General features: G+C 36.2%; 1 protein-coding gene across 3 annotated transcripts in view; it reads left to right on the top strand.

Annotated features, from left to right (window-relative positions):
- Nucleotides 1-7,500, top strand: part of peb (pebbled) — a 325,749-nt gene that overhangs the window by 262,657 nt on the left and 55,592 nt on the right. The gene's annotated exons all lie outside the window — the stretch shown is intronic.

Raw genomic sequence — 7,500 nt, 5'->3', positions numbered from 1 at the left:
GATTGTACTTTATTTTCTCATTTTCACCCATTATCTTGGTGTAATTTTAGAGGCCCCTAGCTTCCTTTAATCCGTCCTGCAGGTGAAAACCAATCATTTCCCGACTATTATTTATATTGCTCTAGAGTAATCACCTCATTTTCATAACTTCTAGAATAAATAAGTGATCCGTTTATGCTTGAATTTTTGTAAATACCCGGATATCCATAGATTCGTGAATAAATAAGTCATCCGTTTGTTCTTGAATGTATGTAAATATCTGGATATATTTCGTTTTTAGGAAAACTTTCCGAATAAATATCAAGACGGCTAGCCGGATGAATGTATCACAGCTACGTGAAAGCGAAGTAACAGAAGACCATATGAGTCTACCCATATCCAAGTTAAGATGAGGTGCCGCTTACACCTGCGCGTCAGTACAACATCGCCGTGCAGGAGGCAGCAGTACCAGTCGAGGTACCAGGTACAGTTTCTACAGGAGTTTCTTCCGCGATCATCATCATCAAAGGCGTCTCGCGAACGGCCCTCCGGCTGTTTCGGTGTTTATTGCTGGCGAGAGTGGTCACACTTGCATAAGGTTTCGGGAGCGGCGCCATCACTCCACGCTTGATTGTGTTTTGGAAAGGCTTGGTGGTGGCGCCGCCGTTGTGCAGTATTTTTAGGCGTTTAGGGGAGGATTCGGTACATGATGATGCAGGATTGTGTAGTACGATGTCTAGATTTTCTGGTTACACGTCTGTATTTGAACGCTTAGGCATTGGGAGGATTCGGTACATGATGAGGCAGGATTGTGTAGTACATTATATAGGTTCTCAGGTTGCACAGTAATAACAAAACCTTGATTGTGTTTAGAAAGGTGTGGCGCCGCCGTTGTGTAGTATTTGAACGCTTAGGCGCTTGGGGGAGGATTCGGTACATGATGATGCAGGATTGTGTAGTACGATGTCTAGATTTTTAGGTTACACAATAGCGACCTTTTTAGTTTTCTGTAAAAGAAAACTATTGTCCCGGCTTTACTCTGTCCGTCCGCACTTTTTCTGTCGGGCCTCAGGTCTTAAAAATTACTGAGGCTAGAGGGCTGCAAATTGGGATGTTGATCATCCACCCTCCAGTCATCAAACATACCAAATTGCAACCCTCTAGCCTCAGTAGTTTTTATTTTGTTTAAGGTTAAAGTTAGCCATAATTGTGCTTCTGGCAACGATATAGGATAGGCCACCACCGGGCCGTGGTTAAAGTATCATGGGCCGCGGCTCATACAGCATTACACAGAAACCACCGAAAGATGGATCTATTTTCGGTGGCCTTAATTAAACGGTGGAGCGGCTGTACGGAAAACTCGATTGCGCCGAAGAAACTTCGGCCCAATTTTTTACCTGTTCTATATTAGTTTCAAATTGGTAGCGAGTTAATTTCAGTATCTCTTCAGCCACGTTCGTTTAACCTTATGTTCTGTATTTTTCCTCACAATTTTTGACTGATCTCGTGCGGCTGTGCTTTGAGTGAGATCTGTCATAAAATTTTTCCCTCTTTTAATAATAATATTGTTTTCTGTTAACTTCATAATAGCTCTCTTTCGTATCGTTTGGGGCATTGCCCGCTATATGACAGTAACTGTGAAAGTTCATACATTATATTTATTGTCTTTATTTCTTATTTCTTGCTTGTTTTAGCTTTATCTTGATACTGGTTTCTGGATTTTTAAACGAAAGGGAAAATGCCAAAAATTCTGTCGAATGCTGCATAATAAGAAGCACAAGACAATTCAGAATGACCATTGCTGTAATGTCCACACACTCTCTCTCTCTCTCTCTCTCTCTCTCTCTCTCTCTCTCTCTCTCTCTATATATATATATATATATATATATATATATATATATATATATATATATATATTATAATATATACGTATATGTATACCTGTATTTATATATATTTATGTAATATATATATACAGTATATATATACATACACACACATAAGCACATACACATACATACGTCCAAAGGAAGCTGCAGCGATTCTTTCTGAAAAGCCATTTGTGTTTGCGGCCATCAAGTCGTAATATGCTACAACCTTCTCAGATACGTCTCTCGGTGGTTTGTTTGTTGTTGTTGTTCTTGTTTTTGTTGTTGTTTCCGTCCTCCTGTCGTCCGTCCTCTTCTCCGGTCAAAATCGTGACAGAAGTGGCCCCTCTCCCTCCGACCACCTCCCTCCTCCTCCCCGTCCGACGCCCCCTCCTCCTCCCCTCCTCCTCCTCCTCCTCCTCCTCCTCCTCCTCCTCCTCCTCCTCATCCGCTACCCCGGAGGCCTCGTGCAAATAAATGTATACGGTTGCAGGATTGAATCGAGTGTTGGGAGCTCCTGTTATTTGATGGGCCTTCCCCCTCTCTCTCTCTCTCTCTCTCTCTCTCTCTCTCTCTCTCTCTCTCTCTCTCTCTCTCTCTCTCTCTCTCTGTTTCGAGTGTTTGTGTGGTGGACAGTTATTAGTTATTTTCTTCGTTAAACTACATAAAGCTGTACAGTCGTTATTTAGGGACATTATTGTTATTGTTGTATTGTTGTTTTGTCATCATATTGTTAATGATATTAAACATTGATGATGCTCGAGTTGCCATTGTCATTGCGTAATTATTACAGTCATTTACATTTTTACGGAAGGTTTATAGGCCTACTGTTCTTGAAGGAAATCTTTGTTTGCATGTTTTTATTTGCAAGGTCAGTGTTCTGTTTCTGTCGCCTCGTTTGGCTCTTTTCAAACTTTAAGGATGTTTTTCTGAAAACCATTTAGTACGAAAGCCTTGGTTTTCGGATATGGGGGAAAAAAAAATTTATCTTATAGAAAATTGTCATCAGCTTTTAAGTGGTGTATTCAAATTTTCTTTTTTTTAATCATCGTAAACCTTAACAAAGTAAATTGACCCTTGCCAGCGGCATTATTATGAAATAGAAACTGAACCTGTATCGCCTTTGAAGAATTTTTAAATTTCATTTTTGTAACATGAGAAGACAGTATCCGCATGTCTTCCAGTGCTATATGGCAACTTCATGTGAAGCTCCTTTCCCTAGACCAAAATGTGTATGTGAAGCCCCCTTTTTCTGAGGCCAAAGTGTGTATAATGTTTGTGCATGTTTTGTGCGCACCCGCAAGCGCGTCAGATTTTATCTCGGGTCGACATGTGACTTGTAAAAGTGTTGATGACCTCGCCTTATCGGCGTCAATCCATGGCGGCTACCGTGAGATAAGGAGGTCCTTTTATCAGGAGCCTAATTTCAGGAGGATTATCTATTCAGATCATGTTTCGCGGAATGACACCGGTTCCACGCCGAAGTCATTTGCTATTTGTATCCGTGTCGAGCTCTTATGAAAAATGGTAAAATCTGCAAAGGCGTAGTCACACTGCCCCTTTTAACTTTCGTTCTAAACGGTAGCCAGCGTTTAGTAGCGTGATGATCCAATTTAGTGGTTATCTCACTGTGTTTAGGCTTGGTGTTTTTTAATCTGTTCTCGTCCGTTAATCCATCTGCGGGCATGCCTTCTTCTACTTTAGTATACTGCTAACAAGCTTGATAATCATCTTTGCTTTAGAAGACTGGGAACAAAAACAGTAACCTTGAATTGGATCCTTACTGTTCCTGTATACAGATGTGATTGAATAGTATAAATTTCATTTCTGCTTTTTGTATTTCATCGAATATTACCTACGTGATTACCAGGAAGCTCGACGTGTTAGCAGTAATTTCATGTGTACTTTTGTGCTTAATAGTAATAATAGAAAAGGCTGCTTTTGTTGCATCAGCCGGATGGTTAATGGAAAAGTTCTGGTAGGTTGCTATTGTATCAGCAGTCTATCATATTTTAATTACCGAATGGGATGCCTGTACGATAAATGCTTCATTGGCACTGAAGCGTTTATCCACCAATGGATGTAGGGTTTATTTTTCACAGTTGTAATTTTCCACTTATTTTTTTAAACGGTAGTTTTCATCGCAAGCACCAGTAATTTATATACCATCCAGTCTGTCGCTAAGGTTATTTTACGTGACTCTTTAGGTGTTCTGTCATTTTTCGACGATCTTTCAGAGTTTTTACAAGGAAATTTGTTGTCGATGTATTTTTTTCAAGAACAATACAGTTGAAAAAAAGCTTTCAGTAATACTGAAATTCTCATTTAAAAAAAATATAAAAAAATATTATGCTGTTAGTGTTTTGTCAGCGTATTCGTTAAATCTCAACTATAATTGTATATAACTAATAAATGCTGTACCGAGAACCTAGCCATATTCTACTACGCATTCCACCTTGGAATAATTCCTGACGCCCATGGTCACGCAACAATAGGTTTTTCATTGATGGCTTCCTCATTCCTTCAGGTTTTGTTATTTTAGAAGCTCTTATATGTTTTCATACTATTTATGTCAAGTGAACGGCATTTTATCGAAAAGTGATTCATCAGAGGTGGTCAAGAGACAATTGATTTTAGTAGTTGCATCTTCACCGGCCTTCAGTATGTTATAGCTATTACTGTTTATATGTATATTATATGTATATATTATACTACTATGTGTACTATATATATAGGCTATATATGTATATATTATACTAATATATATATATATATATATATATATATATATATATATATATATATATATATATATATTATATATATATATTATATATATATATATTAAATTATATTAAATTATCACATACACAATTGTTCTGTGCAATAGTAGAATTACTAAAAGGACCTCATTCAAACTGGATGGTATCTAATGTAGTATTTATTCAGAAAAAGTTACAAGGAAGCAGTTGATAATGTGGACTGTTTGTCCAAGAAAGCTTGTAACTTTTTCTGAATAAAGACTTCATTAGATAACATCCAGTTTGAATGAGGTCCTTTTAATATATATATATATATATATATATATATATATATATATATATATATATATATATATATATATATATATATGTATATATATATATATATATATATATATATATATATATATATATATATATATATATATATATATATATATATATACACACATATACACTTAGTATACTAATGAAATTGAGCCAAATATTCGTATCAAGGTACACCTTTAGCCACTTGTGCTGTGACGCCACTTAATCCCGCAATAAATCAGTTAGTATAAAGGGATAAGATGTATCTCGACTTCGGCATCTAATGCTCCTTTATGCCACGTATCTCTGTCTTGGCCTTTTATCAGTTGTTTGAACTTTGTGAGTAAGCGAGGGATTGGCTGATCTCCTGGATTTAAGATTTTGTAAAACTCTTTCAGGAGAAAAAGATGTTAAGGAATTAACTATGACATGTCTTTGTGATTTGGTATTTAATTATGACGTGTCTTTGTGATTAGGTTTTAATTAGAAATGTCTTTAAGATTAGTTATTAATTATGACATGTCTTTGTTATTAGGTATTAATTATGACATGTCTTTGTGATGAAGTATTAATTATAACATGTCTTTGTGATTAGGTATTATTTATGACATGTTTTTGTGATTAGGTTTTAATTATATGTCTTGGTGATAAGGTATTAATTATGACATTTCTTTGTGATGAGGTATTTAAATTTATTCATACATGTCCTAATATTATATTTTTCTAGACCCCTTCATGATTTTGATTCACATAATTGCTGAGGGTTTGAATCATAAAGGGAGATTGTGTTATATAAATGTAGTATCTCTCTCTCTCTCTCTCTCTCTCTCTCTCTCTCTCTCTCTCTCTCTCTCTCTCTCTCAATATATTCCGTAATGTTAGTAATGGTAGGCCTCGTCGAGATTAAAGTGTGACTCATCACTTAACGGGAAAAGCAGTTGTTAATTATAGATTTATGAGTCTCTCTCTCTCTCTCTCTCTCTCTCTCTCTCTCTCTCTCTCTCTCTCTCTCTCTCTCTCTCTCTCTCTCTCTCTCTCTCTCTCTCTCTAAGTGTGTCCATCTATATACCATCTTTCTTAATTAAAAATGGTAATCGTCCCCACACTGTGTGGAATTATTCATCAGATATAAGATCCTCTCTCTCTCTCTCTCTCTCTCTCTCTCTCTCTCTCTCTCTCTCTCTCTCTCTCTCTCTCTGAGTCTGATTCCTTCAATATACCATCTTGTCACAATTAAAAATGATAATCATCCCTTCACGGAGTGGAATTATTCATCAGATATAAGATTCTCTCTCTCTCTCTCTCTCTCTCTCTCTCTCTCTCTCTCTCTCTCTCTCTCTCTCTCTCTCTCGGCCTGATTAAAAATGGTAATCGTCCTTACACGGAGTGGAATTATTCATCAGATATAAGGCTCTCTCTCTCTCTCTCTCTCTCTCTCTCTCTCTCTCTCTCTCTCTCTCTCTCTCTCTCTCTCTCTCTCTCTCTCCCCTATGTCAAGCTACACAACATCTTGTCCTAATTAAAATTCATCAGATATAAGGCTCTCTCTCTCTCTCTCTCTCTCTCTCTCTCTCTCTCTCTCTCTCTCTCTCTCTCTCTCTCAAGTCAAGCTACACAACATCTTGTCCTAATTAAAATTTGAAAGGCTTAGTCGTGGTAATCATCTGTTCACGGAGTGGAATTCTCTCTCTCTCTCTCTCTCTCTCTCTCTCTCTCTCTCTCTCTCTCAGAGATCTGCTGTGCCTCGCCGTTGCTATCACGTGATGCTCACAACATTCGTCCCAGCTCGATATCTGTGACGATCCCAGTTTTACGAGAGATTTGCGTTATAAGAGATATCACCTTTTTATTTCTCTAACAGTGATTACGTTCTGAAAGCACAGGGTTTTAAGGTTGGAAGCTGATATCATTGTCAGTGAAGTTTTCAATGTTGGAGTCGTATGATGTAATACATATATATATATATATATATATATATATATATATATATATATATATATATATATATATATATATATATATATATATATATATATATATATATATATATATATATATATGCATATATATATACAGATAGATAGATAGATAGATAGAGATTGATATTATATATATATACTTATTTATATATACACATATGTATATATATACTGAATTGTAAAAGCATGGGGTGTGTGTGTATGTATATGAACAAATGCATACATATATAAATATGGGTGTGTGTGGGTGTGGATGTGTATGTATATGTATATATATAAGTATATATATGTGTGTATGTATGTATGCATAAGTTTGTGTGTTACACAAACACACTTCCATGCTTTTACAATTTAGTACATCATCTTCAATGACTGTGCGTTTCTGAGTAGCTTACCGGTTATTATTGCTCATCCACACATTGTGTGAACAAAGTGAGCTCATCCTGTTAAAAGTTTCCTGCGAATTTGTTCACCAGTATCCTTTTGCTGTTATGTTTCTATTTTTTTAAAATCATCTATCACTAATTTGTTGTCATTGCTTCATTATTATCTTCATCTGTGAATATTTTGCGTTGGTTTGTTGGTTGTCTTTTATTATTATTA

The sequence above is a fragment of the Macrobrachium rosenbergii genome, chromosome 6, assembly GCF_040412425.1.
Source record: "Macrobrachium rosenbergii isolate ZJJX-2024 chromosome 6, ASM4041242v1, whole genome shotgun sequence".
NCBI lineage: Eukaryota > Metazoa > Arthropoda > Malacostraca > Decapoda > Palaemonidae > Macrobrachium > Macrobrachium rosenbergii.
Note: the sequence above shows the minus strand (reverse complement) of the source record. Positions and strands in the feature narration are given on the sequence as shown.